Consider the following 22648-nt stretch of genomic DNA (forward strand, 5'->3'; position numbering starts at 1 on the left):
GCATCTACTACAGCTGTGCCGGTAATTAGTAATTAATCATTCACGTGAATCCCAGCACGTTAACTAATTTGTGCAATCCCCGTGTCCACATACTAATACACACTTTATCTGCGCGTGAAGTGATTGTGCAATCCCCGTGCCTAAATACAAATAAACATTTTTACAACACTCGTGCGATGTAGCCCAATGTATACCCCGTGCACCTTTCTGCCAGATCTGTTTCCAGAACCTTGTTTCAGTTTTACTGATAGAAACATTTCATCTACGTGAGGAAGACTCCTTTTCCTGCCACATTTGTCACTTGTCCCATTCATTACATCAGAATTGTTAGACCCTCTGTACAATAAATTACTGGCTTCTGACTTCAGCATTGTATGATAGAACTGTAAAATCCTGTCCAAACTCTTATGTCCCCATCACTGCCTTTGAACCGCTGGAGAAATCTGTCAACATGACGGAGTTGGATAATGGTGTCTAACACTAATTAATGTCTTTCACATTAATTAGTTTTGTTACTATTATCAAGAAGTCTTAATTTTTGAATGTTTCTTATGTTGATGTCGGCACTGCTGAGATTTGTCAGGGCGTCTGCTAAGAAATAAATAATAATAATAATGATGTCCAGGAGCTGCTATCTCATCTTTCATCAAGATATTGGTTGCTGGGTAGTAACATGTGGGTGGCTAGTCTCTGAATATTCAGACTAGGTAACGTAATGTTACATTTAAAACTCCTGGGTAGACAGGGTGCAATTTTATTTTCTTTAAATGAAAGGTGCTATAGTATAATAAATTATGATTTTTTTAACTTTTACTGAGCAGTATTCAGTTATACAAATAACATACCTTTGTTTGAACAACAGCTATGTCATCTTTTGTATTGGTCAATTCTTCTGGATAGGCTTCAGTTTATGACTTTGAACAAGAGGTTTCTGGGTTGTCATTTGATTGTGTTGCCTGTAATTATAAATTTGATTTAATATTGATAATACATATAATAAACAATATCAAATAATGAATATGAAGGTGAGAAAATACTAACCGCTTATCTAGCTGGTTCCTTTTGGTCATAAAAGAATATGTTATCAACACTATCAGTAAAAAAAAGTACAGGTGCACAGCACCATTTAATATTCTCTATAGCTAAGAATACACCTGCTATCAATATTATCAATATTAAAAGTTTGACTACTATAAAATCTACCAACCTCTAACTCCAGCATTCTCTTTTCATAACGTCGACTGCGAGGGGTTTTACAGTCATCAATAGCTTTCATTTAGCGGTGTCTTCAGTTTGAGAGCCCTGAAGTTTGGTCTCAATGAATCATGTTGGCAATTGTACTCTATGATCGGAGGCCATTCTTCTGACCATGGAAATATTGTTGGAGTGTTAACATCATACGTCTTTAGCCCACCTTGAAAGTGTAAACAGCAAACACTTGTACTTTTCTTGTTTCATTCTGAATTAACTCATTATTCAATTGCTTATTTGTAGTACAGAAATTAAAATATTTGTAGAAGTAATATTTGTTCTACTACAAGTACCTGGGACTGCCATAAGATTTTGCTTTAATATAATTTTTGCAAAAACATGCGCACTCACTGCTCAGAAAAGAAGAAAATGAAGAAACGTACAAATCTAGTATGAAATGAGAGTCTTAAAGAGTAAGCGTGGTTCCGGATACATCCACAACCTCGATCCCAGTGTTAAAACAGTGCTTCAGTGAGTTTTGGGGAGATCTCAGGATCTAAACTAAACAAATATGCAACGTTTACCTGGTCGGAGAGGGGTTTCAGGTATCTTGGTATTATTGTTACCCCAATTATGGCAAACCTATATAGAGCAAATAAATAAATGTTCTAAAAGATGATTTGGATAGATGGAATCTTCTGCCTCTAGCTCTACTTGATAGAATAGAACTGCGTGTATGAATATCTTGCCTAGACTCTTTTCTGTTCCCTTCTCTTCCATTCCGGTCCCTCGGGCCACATTTGAAATGTTAGATAAATTAATCTCAAGATTCATATGGCAAGGCAAAAGACCCAGAATAAGATATAAACTTCTGCAAGCCTCTAAAGTCAATGGTGATTTAAATGCACCAAATCTTAAATTATATTATTGGGCAGCCCAGTTCAATCAAGATTAAAAATAGATGGCTAGCTTGTACACTCAGTCTGGTCTGAAATAAGAAAAAAAAACTAGCACCACCTCAGAATATATCCAGAGTAACAAAAATTGCAGCAAATAGACTTCTCCCCCACACATTTTTACACTAGTTATAAAAGATGGACCAGAAATGGTATAATTGCAATAAACCAACTATTCCAAGGGGAGGAAATGAAATCATTCCAACAATTACAAAAATAATTTGATTTGCCCACAAGCTATTTAATTTTATTTATTTATTTATTTATTTGGGGGGGGGGGGGGGGGTTGCAACTAAGACATTATTTGTCAACACTTCTTAACTGGCAGGTAATAAAGATGCTGCCGTCTGTTAGAGAGGTACTTAACTGATGTCATTGAGAAATACACCTGGAAGAGTAATCTTGCATCTTTACAATATTCTACAACAATCTGTAACATGTGGCTCCTATGACATTAAGGGAAAATGGAAACTAGAATGAAACAATTATTACAGATGAATCATGGGACCATACATGTATATCAATCCACAAAGTAGCAACCTCCACATTATGGAAGGAGTTTAATTGGAAAGTAATTATGAGATTTTTCAGGACACCTGCAATCCAAAAACACACCAATAGAGATACTTCTAATAAATGTTGGAGGAAGTGTGGAATGGTAGGGGATCACACACACATTTTTTGGGACTGCCCTAAAGTAACAACATTTTGGAAAGAAGTCTGGGAAGTAATGGGGGCCATCCTACAGATTGCTATCCCCTTTGGTCTACTTCATCTTGTCTTTGGAGTTGTCCCCGGGGACTTGGGGGAGAGCAGAGCAGAATGTATTTCCCAAGTTCTTGCATCTATTGTTTGAAAAACAATAACTCTATGTTGGCTAAAACCCCAACCTCCCACAATAAGTCTGATATGAAAGACTACAGGAAGTGTGCCTAATGGAAAAAATAGCAGCAAGATTAAACTTAACATATGATTTATTTGTAACAAAATGGTACCCAGTAATATCCTAGTTGCATCTTAGCTTCTGAAGCGATATGAGACCACTGGAGACATGGGACTTTTCGAATTCAGGGCACCAGAGTTAACCCCCCTTCCCCAAAAAGTTGAATTTGTAAACATGTATATATGTATTTACTTGTATGTGAAAGTTATCTGTAAAATGAATATGTACCAATGTGTTTCTGCTATCCATGTTTAAAATAATTTCTGAAAAAAATAAAGAGTGGGTTCTGGGTTCTGTTGCTCTGATATTGAGTGATTATCATTAACTGAATCTGTCTTTACCTGACTTTGGTCTTAAGCTATAGATCCATGTGCTGGCACTGAACAGCCTTCAAATATGTCACAATATGACTTTTCACCTACTCTACTTAAAGTATATACATTGACTAGACCGAGAGAGAGTAGGTGGGACTGACATGGTTGAAATGTCACAATTGCAATGGAATGAGGAAGGCTTTTAGTCCCAGCACTTAGGACTCTAACAAGCTGGTGAAGGACAATTTTAGAGATAAATGGCAACACTCGGTAATGGAGCAACCAAACCCAGAACCACTCAACAACACCATAACATAGTAATGGGAATTTAAAATAAATTCAAATTACATCTGAACCTACTTACTCTTCAAATAAACATTTACTGAACATGACAGCATGACATTAAATACTAAAGAAAGGAAAGCTACTGCTTTTTCATATCTCCTTGCAGCCAAGTATGGATTTGGATTTTTGTGGCCCAACGAGTGAGGCACTCGAGACCTCCAGTCCTCCAGGAGTTGCTATAGGCAGTGATACACAGAGTGCATCTAATAGGGATTCAGGGCAATTATGTAGAATAGAAGAAGAGACATAAATAATTCAGAGTTATTCCTGCATTAAATATGCAAAGGTGAAGAAAGACGCATTCAAACCAAGGGGGAAGGGGAAGGGGGGAAGGGGGGAAGGGGGGAAGGGGGGAAGGGGAGGAGGGGGGGTGATGCATTGAGTCAATTGCTTTTTTTGTCGTGGGGGTAAAACCTGAACAGATTTCCGATGGCAGATATAAAATAGCCAGAAAACACAAATCAAAATTGTAGTACGCGCCACTGGGTTTCTTGTATACTGTAGATTTAGTACGGGTGAATAGAAGTTCAGTGGAATATCATGGAAATTCAATCTGACTGCAGCCAATGGCTTTGCTGCCTCAGTAGCTGTTTACGTGTGACTGGTTTAGACAGGAACTGCTGTTACACAGCAGGAATGCAGTATAGCAAATAGATCCTTCATATGTACTCTCTCTGTCGGCTAAGATAAGGAGAGTGAACAATTACTGTTTTAACCTGACTAAAAAAATAGTAACCTATATGAATATACAGTAACACAACCACAAAACAATAAGTCTTAAACATGCTGTAATAACAGTACCTTTCCATAAGATTATAAATCAGTTTGATATGCTTATGTATGAGTCTCAATACTTAATGCCCCCCTCAATAGCACACAAATAATATCACATGACAAGAACAAGCAAACTCCCACATGTTATTCCAGGTCCTAAATCATTATGATCTCCACTCAAGGACTTTTTCATTTGGACTTTATGGCAGGGGATTGTTCCATGTAGGAATGCAAATCTTCCTGTTTTCAATAGTACTGTTGTAAAAGTTCAGTACTTTTAAATAACACCTTATGGGGGTGGCAGTGGTGGAATTGTGTAGTTTGTGAACTCAGCAACACCCAACCTGTCACTGAAACAAAGTGTCATATTACAAGGGAGGTCCAATTTTAAGCCATTGTTGTGGTCGATCATGGGGGCATAGCAGTATCCCTTTTAATTGACCAGGTATAGACAATGCCTAAGATTATACACCATCTAACCAATCCAATTGCTCCTTTCCAGTATGTCACATTATAAATTATAGTATGTCAACTTCTAAATCACATAAAAAATCAACCAGTCACAGTGAAGTATTTGCCAGTACATCTTATCCTGTGTACACAACTCCTGGTTGTGCACCTGGTACCATTTGTAAAATGGATCATCCTGTTAACTTCATTCTTTCTTAATTTAGATGAATACAATCGTTGTTTGTGTGATTTCATGATATGCTAATGTGTCATGTGTTGTAGACTCTCTTGTATTGTAGGAGACATCATTTCGCACAGTTTGAGTGCCCAAACTTCACAAGGTGACATTTATTATAGACACATCTTATTTAAGCAATAATTTGTTTTAAGAGGAGGTAAACTTCTAATACATTTTTTAATTTGGAATGTGTTTTTTGTCTATTCATTGAAAAAAGGTAAGATTCTGCAGAGCCACCAACAGGTTACAGTTCAACAAGTTCTCTAAATAAACTTTTTTATTTTTTTAACTTTAAAGCAGGAGAAATAATGCCAAGCAGTGGTATTTCAAAATCACAGAAGTCTGGTTTTAGTTTAGTGAAGTACGCTACAATAAATTTTGCATTGGAAACTTTTAGTTGTTTTAGCTTTCAATCATATTGAGACCTGTGCACAAGCTAACATTTAATCATCCAAGTAGCAAAGTATTGTAGGAATTTGTTTTCAACAAAGTTAGGTGCCTTTCCTCCACATCTATACATTTTTGTTTTTTTCACATTCATCCTGTTTATATGTATCAGGGTAGCTGTACATTATTACTGGACCTACTTTTACTGTGCCGAGAATCTTTTAGTTCTTCACTTGTTTTTTTAAAGTGAAGTTAAAATATTGCAAATACAGTGTTATAGGTTAACTGCATCCCGGTATCTTTGCATTGGATCACTTGGTAAGGCTGCAGCAAGACCGCTGAAATTAGCTTGAACTGAAAAAAACATGGAAGTAATTTTGTACCAGGAAGTAAAAAATAACACATTTACATAGTTCTATTAGAATCTTTGTTTAATATTCAATTATTAATATAAGAGAAAACACTGCTTTGCAATGATAAAGTATGAATTCTGGACAGGATCTTATTAACCTCTGACAGCTAGTAAGGGTTTCACTGCTTTGTATTGTCAGTTTAAGAAACAGCGCTGTCGAATCTCAATTGCCAACAAATGTGTATATAACAATAATATGTAAGGATTGTACTTACTGTTAATGTTTCCAGATCACTGAAAATGCTCTGGCATAACTATTTTAATTCCACCTCTGAGGTACCTTTAGCAGTAATAACCTCTTTTAAATGATTAGGATATTTGTCAATGAGCTTTTGGCATGATTCTTTAGTGATTTTTGACCATTCGTCAACGCAAAATTGTTCAGGTTCATTCAAATTCTGAGGATTTCTCTTCAACATACCAAAGATTCTCAATCTGATTTAGATCGGAACTTTCTCTAGGCAATTCCAGAATCTTGATTTTATTCTTCTTTAACCATTCTGAAGTACATTTTGATGTGTGCTTTGGATCGTTGTTGTGTTGGAACGTCCAGTTGCTCTTTAAACCAAGTTTTGTAGTGGTGGGTTTCAGATTGGACAATATCTTTTGGTATGCTATTGAATTCATTTTACCATCTATTGGAACTAAATTTCCTGTGCCATTAGAGGAAAAACAGCCCCATAGAAGGAAATTACAACTTCCATGCTTGACAGTAGGTATGGTGTTCTTTTCTTTGTACGCCTCACCAGACTTTCTCCAAACATAACTACTATCAGCGTGACCAAATAAAATTTTTCAATCACTCCACAAAACCTTTGACCAGAACTCGTACCCATTATTCAAATGCCATTTTGCAGATTTTAAGCGATTGTCCTTGTGACATTTTCCTAAGAGTGGCCTTTTCCTTGGCCTGCAACCATTGAGACCTTCACCATGCAATACACGACCTATGGTTGAAATGGAAACCCCAGTCCCACTTGTAGCCAATACACTTTGTGTGTGTATATCCTCATTGGTACATTAGGAGTGACACCTCGTCAAAGTTCCTGAAAAGGTTAAACAGTAATAGCTCAGACAAGGAATGTATATGCGAGTCTTCCATCTGCTATATCCCCGAGGTTCTGAAATAGGAATAAGGTGAAAGTTATTGCATGCGTATGATAATGGACCCCTTAGACATTTCAGAATTCCACTAATGGATGTTAAAAGGGATATGTGATCTATATTCAATATGCCAAGGAAAAGGCCACTCTTAGGAAGATGTCACAAAATACAGCGTATTGAATATGAAGCCATTATCTGTCAACAGTTGTAGATGCGGCGGCGGAAGATTTGCAAATTCATACGATCCCCTCACAGGGATGCTTAACTAACAGGATTGTGCAGAGGTACGGATATTCGGATGACCAGGAGAGCATTACAACATATCATTGAGTTAGTCCAGTCTGTGTTTTATGAGATGGCATCAAAATTATGAATTGCTTTTACAATTTTCCCGAATCTAAACAGAATCAATATAATCTGACTATGTGGATACATATGTTTTCTGAAGTTGATATTTGTAAGAAATCATATAAGAAGATATTTTTTTTAAGGAATCTGGATAAAAATGTGGATGCAAGGGGGGCTCCCAAGTGGCGCATCCAGTAAAGGCACTCTGTGTGGAGTGCAGGATGTGCCCAATAGTCTGGAAGACGCGAGTTAGAGTCCAGGCTATTCCTTTGCCGACCGAGGACGGGAGCTTCCAGGGGGCGGCGCTCAATTGGCCGAGCGCCGCCCGGTGGGAGGAAGGGTTAGGTCGGCCAGGGTGTCCTCGGCTCACCGCGTACCAGCGACCCCTGTGGTCTGGCTGGGTGCCTGCGGGCTTGCCTGTAAGCTGCCCAGGGCTGCGTTGTCCTCTGACGCTGTAGCTCTGGGTGGCTGCATGGTGAGTCTGCAGTGTGTAAAAAAAGTGGTCGGCTGACGGCACACGCTTCGGAGGACAGCATGTGTTCGTCTTCGCCCTCTCGAGTCAGCGCAGGGGTGGCAGCGGTGGGCTGAGCCTAAAAAAAAATTTGGATGCATGCTAATTCATATTCTATTTCCAACTCCATGCACACCCACAAGATTCTAAATGGCCAAAAATGTCATTTATGAAACCGAGGAACTACCAATAGAATTTTGCAGAACAAGCTTCAAAGCTTATGAGCATTCGAGACTTGCATTTCATTAATGTGCAGTGAAGCAATCTATGTGCAGCATCTGATCCCTAATGGGTGCCACAATTGCCCTGGAATTCCTACAGTCTGCTCCTTTGTAATATCGATGTCAATAATTAAAACACTTTTATTCTGTTTATTTATCATCACATGACAAAACTGACACTAATTGATTCAATATTGAGACTCTGGGCCGTAAATAAATATGAAAATGTATCATTTACAATGGGCCAAACTACTGCAAAAAACACAGGCATACTTTAGTGAAACCCCTTCTATATTACAGTTCCTTATTTCTAAAATCGTTCTACACAGGCTCTGTGTTATTACCAAACCATGTATGTCAAATTTTATTATTGCCTGGTTTCCTTATGGTAATGTAAGGGTCAATTGCCATGCAGGTAAAATCACATGGTCTTTATGTAAACTATATTTGACTGGACTTTTTTTTGTTTACTATACATGACATTTAATAAGACATGGTAACAGTCTCAGCTTAGAGAGGAACTGAAGTGAAAGAAAATAAACGCCTCTAGGAGCTTGGGACACTCACTGAAGGTTAACTAATGCAAGTAAAAAGGCAGAACACTTAAACATGAGCATAGGCTATTCCTCCCTTGGGTTTTGTGGCCCATTTCAGTATTTATAAAAAAAAATTCAAAAGGAATACAAATTAACATGAGAACTGGTGGAGACACATCTACTAAACAACAGGTCTTAATTTCATCAATAAATGGTGCTGTGATGATCATATTAGACCTGCTTGTTTTTTGATAGACAGAGTTTGTTTATTGATATACTGAGTTATGTGCAGCCTTCCAGGCTTGTTTGGATAGGTGGAACAGGGTAGATAAGGGAACTTATGTTCCAGAGAGAATTCATTGTTGAACTTTAATTCATACCTTAACTTTAATTTATACCACATTTCTATCTGCACCAAGAAATGGACTGTATCACTGCTGACTGTAGTTTTATCTGCAGTCTACTATCCAATCTGAAATGGTTCAAATATTTTGTCTAAGTACTGTATAATATCACATATTAAGTATATTTCCATGATTACCTGGCAGGGTTTTTTTTTGTTTGTTTTTACCCATTTATAAAGTTGGGTTTTTACTGGAGCAATCTAGGTAAAGTACCTTGCTCAAGGGTACAGCAGCAGTGTCCCCCACCTGGGACTAAACTCACGACCCTCCGGTCAAGAGTCCAGAGCCCTAACCACTACTCCACACTGCTGCCCGTTATATATTATACCTCAATAACTGTATGTTTTGGTATTTGTTCTTAACATTTTGTCACAGTTGCATTGTTTTTGTTTTTGTCTAAATATCATTTTTTACAACCCAGAATTAAACTGGCATTGATGTTGAAAGATAAATATTTACATAGGCCCCAATCTTAATCTTTTTATATAGAATTTTAGGCCTTGTGTTTGGATGATGATTGTTGGCACAACTCACTCATTTTCAGCTGTCAATTTGTTTGTCTATCTATCAACAGTACATTCTATCCCAAAGCAGTATTACGTTCTGTACTTTGTGTATCTTATATACCAAATACCTCATTTTAAATGTATTTTGATATGTTTTAGGTTTCTGCACTGCTGTTGGCTCATTAATCATTAAAAGACAAAATGTAGCCACGGAGAATGTGCCAGTTTTAATATTGTGTTCAATCATATGCATCCCACTCATTCAAGGTCGCACAAAAATTTCTACTCTTGTTTTCAATTCAATAGTCATAGCGGGGTAGCATTTTGTGAACCTAAACAACACAAATTAGTTTAGAGAACTGTGATAATTCCGATTCCACACCACATAATGTAGATGTGACTGGTGGATTGGCTGTCATAGCTCAAAAATGTAGATTATTTGTGGCTGAAGTTCTTTTTACCAATTATGTAGAACTCTGTCGTTTTTCTGAAATGGTAAATGTGATGGTTATGTAGATCAACAGTGTTTTTTAATGCTGTACTGTATATACGCATGTTGCTGTACTGCTTGGTCCTTTCCTGGAAATGAATGTGCAACACTTAAATCAATTCATTTAAGATTATATTTAAAAAGTAGCAGTGGCAACATGTTTTGATGCAGATTTCCATTACACGAGAGTAGATGTTAAAACTTCATGCTGATTTGAACTTGGCTCTCGCCAAGATAAGCACCAACTAAGACGTAGCTTTACAGTAAACTAATGTGATCCATATGTGTCTCCGTCCATTTACGTTTCCTTCCATATGATGATGTAGATATCCTTCTGTCTGGTGTTAATGGCTGAAGTGTAATGCTGGCTCCAGGGATCAGCTTATTTTGCCTCCCTGGCGCATCAGCGCACACAACGGCTGCGATGCTGGCTCCGGGGATCAACCAAAGTGCGGCCTCCCCAGCGCATCAGCATGACAACCGTCTGGATTGAGCTAAGTAGGGTACATCTCTGGGGTTTTCAAGTGGGCACCTTTCATCCTCAGTGTTTCGTCGACTAGCCCACGACACCTCAAGAGGGCTTGATGGTGATTCTGGCGTCCCAGCATCACCCCCCTCCGTCCCCCACTCAACTCAGCCCAGCTTACTTACCTGTACATCAGCGTTTCTTTCTTGAAGTGCTATATGAAGTGCTACATAGAACTCTTTAAAGTTACACCGTCATGTTTCTTTGGTTTTGTGGCCCATTTCTCATTTAGTTTAAAAAAAGGATTTGGACTAACCTATGTTTAAGTGTTCTGCCTTTTTACTTGCATTAGTTATACTTCAGTGAGCATCCTAAGCTCCTAGAGGCGTTTATTTTCTTTCACTTTAGTTACCCTCTAAGCTGAGACTGTCCATTAAGGAGCTATTTTTGGCTTTAAACTTGAAGAAAACGAACAAGTGTAAATTAGAAGCACTTTTTACAAGCTACAAACGAATGTAGCAACATATACAGATAATGACTTTAAAGTAAGACCAGCCTGCATTATTATGTATGATAGATCAGGTAAAAAAAGAATGCTAGTGGTGTTGCTTTACCCTCCTAGATTGTGCTTTGATTGTGCTTTTATAGCCCAAAGTGTACATGACTGTTACACCTGCTAAAGTTACTAAACTCAAAATAAACTTGTGACCACAGTACTGATGTTCTTTATAATGCTTTTCTGGGATATATAAAAGTAACAAATAAAAACCAGCTACTTAAATGGTTGCAGAGTGTATTGCTCTAAATACTGAATCAAGCAGCTATAAACAAACTATAGTTTTATCATTATGTTTAACATTATCAAATGCTCTGTGATGATATCATGATTCAACTGGTTTCAAGTGGAAAATTGTAATAATAAGCAATCATACCAGACAAACTTGATCTACCTGTTTGAAATGTTTTGAAAACACTGTATGACCGAGGTTGTCAGATAACAAAGCTCCAGGTGACTACATCATCTCTATTTAAATCAAAATAAAAAGAATAACATGGGTCGGAATATATTATCACACAATGATATGTCTTGAAGGAGAGACATATTATTGATTCTGGTTGGACCTCAAGCACAGTAGAAAGATAGCAATGTCGATGTAAAGGAAGGTAAGTAAGCTGGGCTTGGCTGAGTTGGGGATGGAGGGGGGTGATGCTGGGATGCCAGAATCGCTGTTGAGCCCTCTTAAGGTGTCATGGGCTAGTCAACGAAACACCAAGGATGGAATATGCCCACTTGAAGTCCCCAGAGAAGTACCCTACTCAGCTCAGTCCACATGGTTGTCATGCTGATGTGCTTGGGAGGCTGCACTGTGGTTGATCCCTGGAGCCAGCATTACACTTCAGCCATCAACACCAGGCAGAAGGATATCTACATCATCAGACTGAAGGAAACACAGATGGATCACGTTAGTTTACAGTAAAAGAAGCTGTGTCTTGGTTGGTGCTTATCTTGGTGAGAGCTGAGTCCAATATCAGCATGAAGTTTTAACACCTATTCTCATGTAATGAAAATCATTGAATGATAATATATTCTGACTAATATATTCTAAGTTCTAAGATTAAATATACTAGGGATGGGCACCAATATCGATATCAAACGATTTCCATATCGCGATTTTAAAAAAGTGTACGTACGCTGACAGAGACATACTTTTTATTGCTAATACTGCTAAAATACAAACACAGTATAATCAAGTTTATTTTATATTTATATACAACAAACCCTATACATAACAACCATGGTCTGTCTCGCAGGCAAACACCACACACTAAAGTATTATTTAACCATTGTATACGCTATTTCCGGCGAATGAGCAGTTGATTTCAAATCCTATTTACGTCTTTTCCTTTGCTGTATTGAACGGTTTAAAAAAAAAATGTTATTACTTGTTTGTTTCATTTCTGAGAGAAAAGGAGAAGCTGTAGTTCAGGCACAACTACAAAAGCATTTAAATATCAACAAGAAGGAACCCATATGGAAAAAAATATATACAAATCATACAAGCTTCTTCTATGTTATGTGTGTAAAATATATTTAACATACTGTATATGTTGTGAATTTCACATACAAGGAAAAAATCAACATATAAGGCAGACATGTTGGATATTATATGTTGACTCACATATGACTGCTTAATGTTAGTGTCTTACCTGGACATCGGATGAAGTTTGCGTGGTTGTCATATATACATACTGGTACACTGGATCCAATAAGGATTTGTATACCAAGTGTACAAATACTTATTGGAGCCACGATAAGGATAGGAATGAATACCATGGAACTTCAAAAAGCACATATAAAAACACAATGAACAAATGTAAATGTAAAGAGTATACAGTATACTTGCAGTGGTTCAGAGACTATATATTTAGCATGAGTTTATATTAACATTTGTTTAAAAATGTATCACAAACAACTGCAAACTGGTCACCTTAATCAAAGTTATGTATATTTTCAATGTATGTGCTGACTGCTGACATATAAGACAAAGTCAAAAGTCTGCTTTATAGTGAAAACAAAGCACAAGTAGAATTTTTTTTTTTAATGAAGTTTTGTTGGTCCTATCCTATTTTAAAAAAAAAAGCAACAGAAGTTGTAGATGTAATTAAAGTATTGTAATGGCGGGTCCCGAGGCGGGTTGGTGAGATGGGCGGGGCCGGCGCGCTGACTGCTTGTTAACAACCCGGAAGAGCGCACCCCGCGGGTCGGGGCGTGGTCAGTGTGCTGGAGTGAACGGGAGAACTCAGCCTGTACTTTTCCATCCAGCAAGGTTACCCGCGGTCAGGCTGGGGCCCCACCCCCTTCCATCTAGAGTGTTCTGATCCCCAGACTGAGACACCTGGGCTGGGGGATTTCCATACAGCTGTCATCCTGGAACCTTCCAGAAGGGTGAGGTGTCTGTTCTGGATTGGTTGGAACGGGCACCGCCTCCCTCCAACTCTCCTATAAAAGGAGCTGAGAGCTGGATCCCGGGGTCAGACTGAGAAAAGGAGAACAGAGGGAAGAAAGGAAGAGCTGAAGAGAGAAAGAGATGGAGAGAAAGAGCTAAAGAGATGAGAAAGCCGACTTGTAGAAGTGTGAGCTGTGGCTGACAGCAGCTTTGTTAAAGCGATTTTTTAAGGCTAAAACAAATCAAAAGTTTAGCCTTGAAACCTTGTCTTGCGTCCTTCTTGACACCACCACAGTATAAACTATTAAAAGCCTTGTTTAGGAAACTTAAATTTTATAAAAAGGAAGCATTTTAATTTTATAATTAGTCTGTAATTTGTTTAAAAACAAAACAAAAATGCTGTCATTCTAAATTACACAAATTTCCACAGCTATGTAAGTTGTGTGTGTTGCATTTGTAAATAAATGTATTCATGATAAGTAAAAGTACACTTCCTAATAAGGAAAGATGCAGTGAATATGTCAAGATTAACTGATTCTCTGGAAGTCTTATCACAATATATATATATATATATATATATATATATATATATATATATATATATATATAAGATTGGTGAAGAGTGTGCATGTTGTTGTTTTTTTAACATACTGTGGCAAAGTGGTAAAGACGTGCAGGTGAGTGCAGTGCAGAGTAATCACACAGACAACGTTGGTACAAGTGCAAGGGTGTTTATTTAATTTAATAAATGTCCAGAGCCTCAAGGCAAAACCTGTAAATAATAATAGTGGTTGGAAATGATACAGCGGCGTGTATCACTTCTTTTTTGTAATCCACGGGTTTGACCCGTAACCCCAAAGTCCCGTTCAGTCACCCACACAAAACACAAAACACAGACACAGTTTGACAGTGCGTGATTCTAGTGCTAGTGGTGAAAACAAAGACAGTTCTGGTAGTGCAAAGAGTGAATGGTGAAGTCCGGGTTTGTCGCTGGCCTGCGGCTGCAGCTCCGGATCGTGCTCAGTATCATTCAGTGGCTAAATAATACACAAGACACACAGGGTTTAGACACAGACACGAAACACTCACAGTTCTTCACAGTACGGGCTCCTTCTCGGTTAGTTAGTTTAACCATATACAAAGGAACAGATCACCGAAGCCATGCCCCCTATTTATACCCCTTCCCATGACCCCGAGGTTAACGAGCGCATCCGCTCCTCCAGTCCTCGGATGCCACGCCGCTTACCGTCCGGGTCACTGAACTCGGGTGCCGTGGATACGCCCCCTTCCGAAATGACCGACTTCCATCTACCCTACGGAATAAATTGTCGTGCCATTTCATTAAGGGTACTCTGTTCCTCGTGCACCGTGCCCTCACAGGTCGAGAGGGAGATCTAACACCAAGACTCATTCGATCTCTGTCACACATACATTTGTATAAATGTGTATTTGTGTGTGCATGTTTTTAAATAGTCAGGTGACCTAAAATGCCCATCATTGTATTGTAAAACGTTTCATTTATTTATTTATGTAGTAAACAGCTTTATTGGTCAAATTACCAAAAAGTTAAGGGGGGGGGGGGGGGGTATGCAAATTAGTTGCATAGCACATAGGATCTGTGAATCTATCTCATTGGAATATTTTCCGGCAAAATTGTTCTCATCTCTTCATGCACAGAAAATGAAAGAAAACTTACTGTTGAATTGTAGTGTGCTGCAGCTGAGCATAACAGGACACTGCAGTGATCACTCCAGTTTCCCAAATGGAAAAATGTATATAATTCATATATGTGTACTAGATTCCATATAAGTTTTTGTTGTATGGTATAACGAAACACACTAAAGAGCAGCAGTGTGGAGTAGTGGTTAGGGCTCTTGACTCTTGACCGGAGGGTTGTGGGTTCAATCCCCAGTGGGGGACACTGCTGTTGTACCCTTGAGCAAGGTACTTTACCTAGATTGCTCCAGTAAAAACCCAACTGTATAAATGGGTAATTGTATGTAAAAATGATGTGATATCTGTATAATGTGAAATAATGTACAATGTGATATCTTGTAACAATTGTAAGTCGCCCTGGATAAGGGCGTCTGCTAAGAAATAAATAATAATAATAATAATAAAGAGTTGTTGAGGATGGCCCAGTCATTAGCTCAGTGTTTTTGTATCACCTGCTAAGGAAACATATCAAACATCTGTGTGTTTTACACATCTCAAGAACCACGTACTCAATAGACATTAAACTTTCTAACAGCTTTTAAGGTGAGTTTAGTTAAAATCTGGAGGTATGTGGAGACTACTGTATTCCACAGTTTTTATGATCGAGAAAATAAATTGCTTGTCTAATTCTGATGACACAAGCAAGTTACTGGGTGCATCGTAATCTTGGAGTATCTGGAGGTGCCATGTCTGTCTGTCTTCTCCAAATGCACGGAGTGTGCCTTTTATATCGTGAATGTTTGTTTTATCACTGTAGTTTTGTCTCGGTTTCATTTTAACTCTACACAATGTGGATAATTGGTTTACAGTTGAAAGCGGTACCAGTAAGGGTATCTGTCCTAACCTGATCTTCAATGGTTTCTACAGCTTGTACCAGTTCATTTTCATCCCAGTCAATCGAAATGTGCATGTGTTGCCATTTCTCAGGGGTTAGATTTGAGTTAGATGGAAATTACTGGTTTGTGCTGTTTCGTGTTTTTTTGGCCCAGAAAAAAATACAGGTTAAAGTTATTCCATAGCGAGTTGATCTATTTTTATAAGCAGATTTTGAGAATACTAGGTCCCTCAACATGAGACATGCAAGCAGCAATCTATCTGTACTGTATTTAGTGGAGAAATACATTAATTATACAACCACCTGAAAATTAAAGGGTTTTAAAGAGGTATTTAGTTTGACTCAGTGTACCTACATACCTTGTTTTCATTGAGCTAATAATATACCGGAATACAAAATTAAAATTTGGTGAATGTCAATGTAGATGTTACTGCAGATTACAGAACACCTGTATTAAAAGGCAACCAACCTCCAACCATGACATTTTACATAGATGTTATATGCTGGTGGTATAGTTCTTCGACAAATCGATGTGTATTGATTGTACAAAAATTCGGTCAATAAACCTGGGGTTGCAGATGGTGCAGGGTCATTACTGTAGATTTTTCAAAGATAACACTATATATTTAGTATTTTTGACTTGAAATTAAGGTAAAAATATAAACAGAACAAGAACAAAAGGTTTTTCAGCACAATGATAAGGAGACCTGTCTGCATTTTCTAGTGCTAACAAGGTAAGGTAAGAAATTGATTGTTGGTGCAATCAAATAGATTGTTGGTGCAATCAATACATGTTGAAAATATATATATATATATATATATATATTTTAATATAGAGGAATAATGGTTTGATAGAGTAGAAAGGTATTCTGAATTTGAACTGCAATGTAAAGAGAATATGAAAACTGGATTATTAAATGTGTAGCCTATAACCACTCCTTTTTGATTGTGAGAGTCTTCACACAGCAAATAGCTTATGCAATCATTAATATATAAAGGTATATACCTTGTAAAGTTTGGTACATGTATGTGTGTGCACCCGCTTGTGCCTGCCAGTATGCGTGCACGTGTGTGCTTTAGTGTTTAAAGTGTGTGTGTGTGCATGCACTTGTGGGGAATGAAGCAAAGCAAGTTTGATATAAATCCCAGTAGTGGCTGGAAAAAACACACGTGACTGCTAATTAAATGAGTTAGGATTAAGAAGAGAAAGGGCATTGAAGCTAGTCATCGGACGCGGTGCAGTGCTAGTCACTGCATTTGTGCAGTATCCCAAAATTGATAACTAGCTTCTCTTCAAATACAAACACTTATAATGAACAGTCTGAAAAGTGGTGTTCCACAAATATTAATTTACAGTGCAGAACAACAGGGTGGATTTTTTGTTATTTAGCCATCAGATTGAGTGACTGACAGTTGGCTTTGCAGAACCTCACCTTTTGTGGGTAAAATGAGCAATACATGTCCTTCTGTATTTATTCTTCTGGACCAATACTAAGGACAGAGATAAAGCACAACAATATGGGGCAGATATGACTGAGCCTGCAGTCCTTGACCTGCTTTCCTGAGACGTTCTGATATTGAGGGATGGGATGTTGCCAGTGGAGGAGCTTCCATTTCAGCTGACAGGCTTGAAGGCATGGCATCCTTGCTAGCGTCAGACATCACACTGCACTTCACACAGAGCTCTCCTCTCATTCTCTATCAGTCGTTTGTGAGAATAAAATAAGTTCTGACAATTAGGGGAAAAAAGACCTGCTGGGCCATCCAGTTAATTATTCTAATCATGTAAAACAAAAGTGATTATGTTGTAACATACTGATTGATTTAAATCTGCAACTTTTTTTCCATTTTTGTTTCAAATGGGTATTTTAAGTGTGCAGACATGTTTTTTGTTTATTTTTCAGTACCAAAGCTATACTCTTATTGTCACCCCACTAGACCAAAAGTATTCTTTGCAATAAATTGTCTACCTTGTTCTGCAGTGTTCAGCTGGTTGTGTTGGATACTCAGCAGTGTTTTTCACAGTGCATTCCAAGTCAGAAAAGCCTAATTCTATTGTAGCATGAATTATAGAACCATGCAGTACATTTCAGACCCAACTGCATTTTTTTATCTAATCAAGTAGGATTTACAATACCTACTATCTAACTAGAGGACCAGTCTGTCCCTGAACACTCGTTTTAATCTTTTGTGTAGCTTTGCAGGGATTTATTCAATGACCTTCTAATCCATTTATGCTAACCACTATGACATTTAGTAACAGCATTTTATAAACATTGCATTTACATTTACCCCTGGTACAGTAACTGGAGAGTAGAATCAATGTTTTTTTAGGTATTTACTGTAGATCTTAATGAAAGCAGTGTCTGTGTTAATATTACATGGCAATGTTGTTACTGCTGTTTGCAAAGCTACTGAGAATTCTGTGTTGAACCGTTTCACCTCAGTCTGAAATCTACTTGACCTTTTCCGTCATTGCAGTTTCAAAGAATGTGCACTGCTCTACAGTGGCCTGTCATGAAACACGACCTTGTGGGGATCATACTGTTTGCCTGTGGTGGTTGTTGATCTTTAAGATGAAATATGCTTCTATTTGTCATGGTAATCAACTTGTTCACCATACTGATAGTTCTAAAACAATCTAGTCTGTGCAGTTATCTTATTATTCCTGTTATCTCTATGGAAATTGGAACAAAAAGTTCAATTTCAATTCAATTCTGTTTGTTACTAATTTGTCTTGCATACCATGTGCTTTATCACACTTCTACTACTGCATTCCTGCTTCATTTTATTTTTGGAACAGAAATAAATCCCATTTCTAAAATGACCGTTTCCTATATCATATTTGTGTACCATCCTCTAAACAGTCCCCAACTCCATTTTTTGAGTATTATTTACACAAAACTACAAATTTAAAGAAAACAATGATGTGAAACCAGATTCTACCCTGTACATTCCACACGCCTGTAGCAAAAAAAGGTCAAGGACTTGACCACAAAGGAGCTCTTTAAAACACCAAGGATCTTATACAAATTGGTGAATCCAAAACCAACAATTGGTGCAGTGATTTGTCCAAGTTACGTTTGGTTGATGTTGATAGTGAATAGAAAAATAGGAACTTTTGTATACTAAATATAGTCAAGTAAAAACATTTTGTTTAGTCTCTTTTTTCTTTTTTTTGGGAGCTTATTTATTTAAGTTATTTTAAACATGGATAGCAACAATGCATTGGTACATATTCATTTTACAGATAACTTTTCAGATACAAGTAAATGCATATATGCACATATGTTTACTCATTCAACTGGGGGGGGGGGGGGTTATTAAGTCTGGTGCCCCAAATTCGAAAAGTCCTAGATATCCAGAAAGCTTTTGACAAAGTCCTGCATAAAAGATTAATTCTCAAACTGAACGCAGTAGGGATTCAAGGAAATGCATGCACATGTATTAGGGAGTGGTTAACATGTAGAAAACAGAAAGTATTGATTAGAGGAGAAACCTCAAAATGGAGCGAGATAACCAGTGGAGTACCACAGGGATCTGCTATTCCTAATCTACATTAATGACTTAGATTCTGGGATAGTAAGCAAACTTGATAAATTTGCAGACGACACAAAAATAGGAGGAGTGGCAAACACTGTTGCAGCAGCAAAGGTCATTCAAAATGATCTAGACAGCATTCAGAACTGGGCAGACACATGGCAAATGACATTTAATAGAGAAAAGTGTAAGATACTGCATGCAGGCAATACAAATATGCATTATAAATATCATATGGGAGATACTGAAATTGAAGAATGAATCTATGCAAAAGACCTAGGAGTTTATGTTGACTCAGAAATGTCTTCATCTATACAATGTGGGGAAGCTATAAAAAAGGCCAACAAGATGCTCGGATATATAGTGAAAAGTGTTGAATTTAAATCAAGGGAAGTAATGTTAAAACTTTACAATGCATTAGTAAGACCTCATCTAGAATATTGTGTTCAGTTCTGGTCACCTCGCTACAAAAAGAAAGAGTGCAAAGAAGAGCAACCAGAATTATTCCGGGTTTAAAAGGCATGTCATATTCAGACAGGCTTAAAAAAATGGAATCTATTCAGTCTTGAACAAAGAAGACTACGCGGTGATCTGATTCAAGCATTCAAAATCCTAAAAGGTATTGACAATGTTGACCCAGGGGACTTTTTCGACCTGAAAAAAGAAACAAGGACCAGGGATCACAAATGGAGATTAGATAAAGGGGCATTCAGAACAGAAAATAGGAGGCATTTTTTTACACAGAGAATTGTGAGGGTCTAGAACCAACTCCCCTGTAATGTTGTTGAAGCTGACACCTTCAAGAAGCTGCTTGATGAGATTCTGGGATCAATAAACTACTAACAACCAAACGAGCAAGATGGGCCGAATGACCTTCTCTCATTTGTAAACTTTCTTATGTTCATGTCGCTTCAGAAGCTAAGATGCAAGTAGGATATTATTGGGTACTATTTTTGTTACAAATAAATCATATGTTAAGTTTAATCTTTCTGTTATTGTTTCCATTAGGTACATTTCCTGTAGTCTCATACAAAAGATTTATTGTTGGAGGTTGGGGTTTTAGTCAACATAGAGTTATTGTTTTTCTAGCAATAGATGCAAGAATTTTGAAAATATATTGCGCTCCGCTCTCCCCCCCAGTCCCTGTGGACAACTCGACTCCCAAGACCAGATGAAGTGGGTCAAAGGGAATAGCAATCTGTAGGATGGCCCCCATTACTTCCCAGACTTCCCTCCAAAATTTTGTTAGTTTAGGGCAGTCTTAAAAAAATGTGTGTGTGATCCCCCCACCATTCCACACTTCCTCCCAGTGTCGCACCAAGGGGGGGTGGGGGCTGAGCAGGCTATAGCCCCCTCCCTCCTCCCAAACTAACAGAACAGCTCAGCCTGCTATAATGCTCTTCTACTCAGGCAAATATTTATACAGCATCTGTGTTGTGTTGCTGCGCGCAAGACTGACAGCTGAGAGCTCTCAGTCAGAACTGTCATGCGCAGGGGGGAGTGGCCACTGGACTGTGTTCTGTGTGGCCTCCAACATTTATTAGAAGTATCTCTGTTGGTGTGTTTTTGGATTGTAGGTGTCCAGAAAAATCTCATAATTACTTTCCAATTAAACTCCTTCCATAATGTGGAGGTTGCTACTTTGTGGATTGATATACATGTATGGTCCCATGATTCATATGTAGTAATTATGTTTAATTCTAATTCCCATTTTCCCTTAATGTCATAGGAGCCACATGTTACAGATTGTTGTAGAATATTGTAAAGATGCAAGATTACTCTTCCAGGTGTATTTCTCAATGACATCAGTTAAGTACCTCTCTAACAGACGGCAGCATCTTTATTAATTGCCAGTTAAGAAGTGTTGACAAATAATGTCTTAGTTGCAACCCCCCCCCCCCCCAAATAAATAAATAAATAAAATTAAATAGCTTGTGGGCAAATCAAATTATTTTTGTAATTATTGGAATGATTTCATTTCCTCACCTTGGAATAGTTGGTTTATTTTAATTGAGACCATCTTTTATAAGTAGTGTTAAAATGTGTGGGTCAGAAGTCTTTATTTGTTGCAATTTTTGTTATCTGGATATATTCTGAGGTAGTGCTAGTTTAGTTCTTATTTCAGACCAGACTTTGAGTGTACAAGCTAGCCATCTATTTTTAATCTTGATTTCTCAAGTATTTATTTTTGTAAATGGTAAAAAATCAAGGGGAGTAGGGAAACTTGTCTCCTTGTTCTATCTGTGTCCATCCTGTATCATTATTATTCTGTAGGCATGACACCGACATTAAAATTTTCCCTTTCCGGTCCAATGTCGGACCTTGTCCGACATCATCAAAAAGACGTAAAACACAGGTCTCTAGTTGTTTTTTCTCCTGAAAAAGTGAGAAAACCATTCAATGGCCGAGTGAGACCGATAGGAGCCGAGAGAAGCCAAAAAAGGGGGCGGATTTGAGCAATACACATAGCCCTGGCACCACAGAGATAACACGGACATAAACAAACAAGATAGCTGCTTCTGCATCAAGCATTCAAAGAATATCACAGACATTTGCAGAGCTTTTTGAGATGTTATAGTAATATAATTATGACTTGGATCGCATTATTGAGGAGTTTGGTGATAAAACAAGTGATTAGGAGATGATTTATCGGTATGCACGACTATGAAGAGATATGTGAAAAATACAGCGAACAAGGGGTGGGGCGGGAGTGTCCTGTTGATATGCAGTGCCTTTTAAACCTGTTTTACTTTGAAAAAATACTTTTAAACAGCGTGTCTAAAATAAACTGCACTTGTGAAAATAAATTGGACCTGACGCGCCTGAGACGCACTGAATAAATGGACAGCAACGGGTTAAACCACCCCCGGTTACCAAATGAATTACATTCCTTCAGCAAGTCTATTGTGTACTTGACACAGACTGGTACCTTCATGCTTTTACTAAAGTTATTAAATTAGATCACTTTTTGCATTTTATATCATCTTATTTTCAGACTCTTATAGTTTCTCTG

Source organism: Acipenser ruthenus, chromosome 2 (genome assembly GCF_902713425.1).
Source record: "Acipenser ruthenus chromosome 2, fAciRut3.2 maternal haplotype, whole genome shotgun sequence".
Lineage (NCBI taxonomy): Eukaryota > Metazoa > Chordata > Actinopteri > Acipenseriformes > Acipenseridae > Acipenser > Acipenser ruthenus.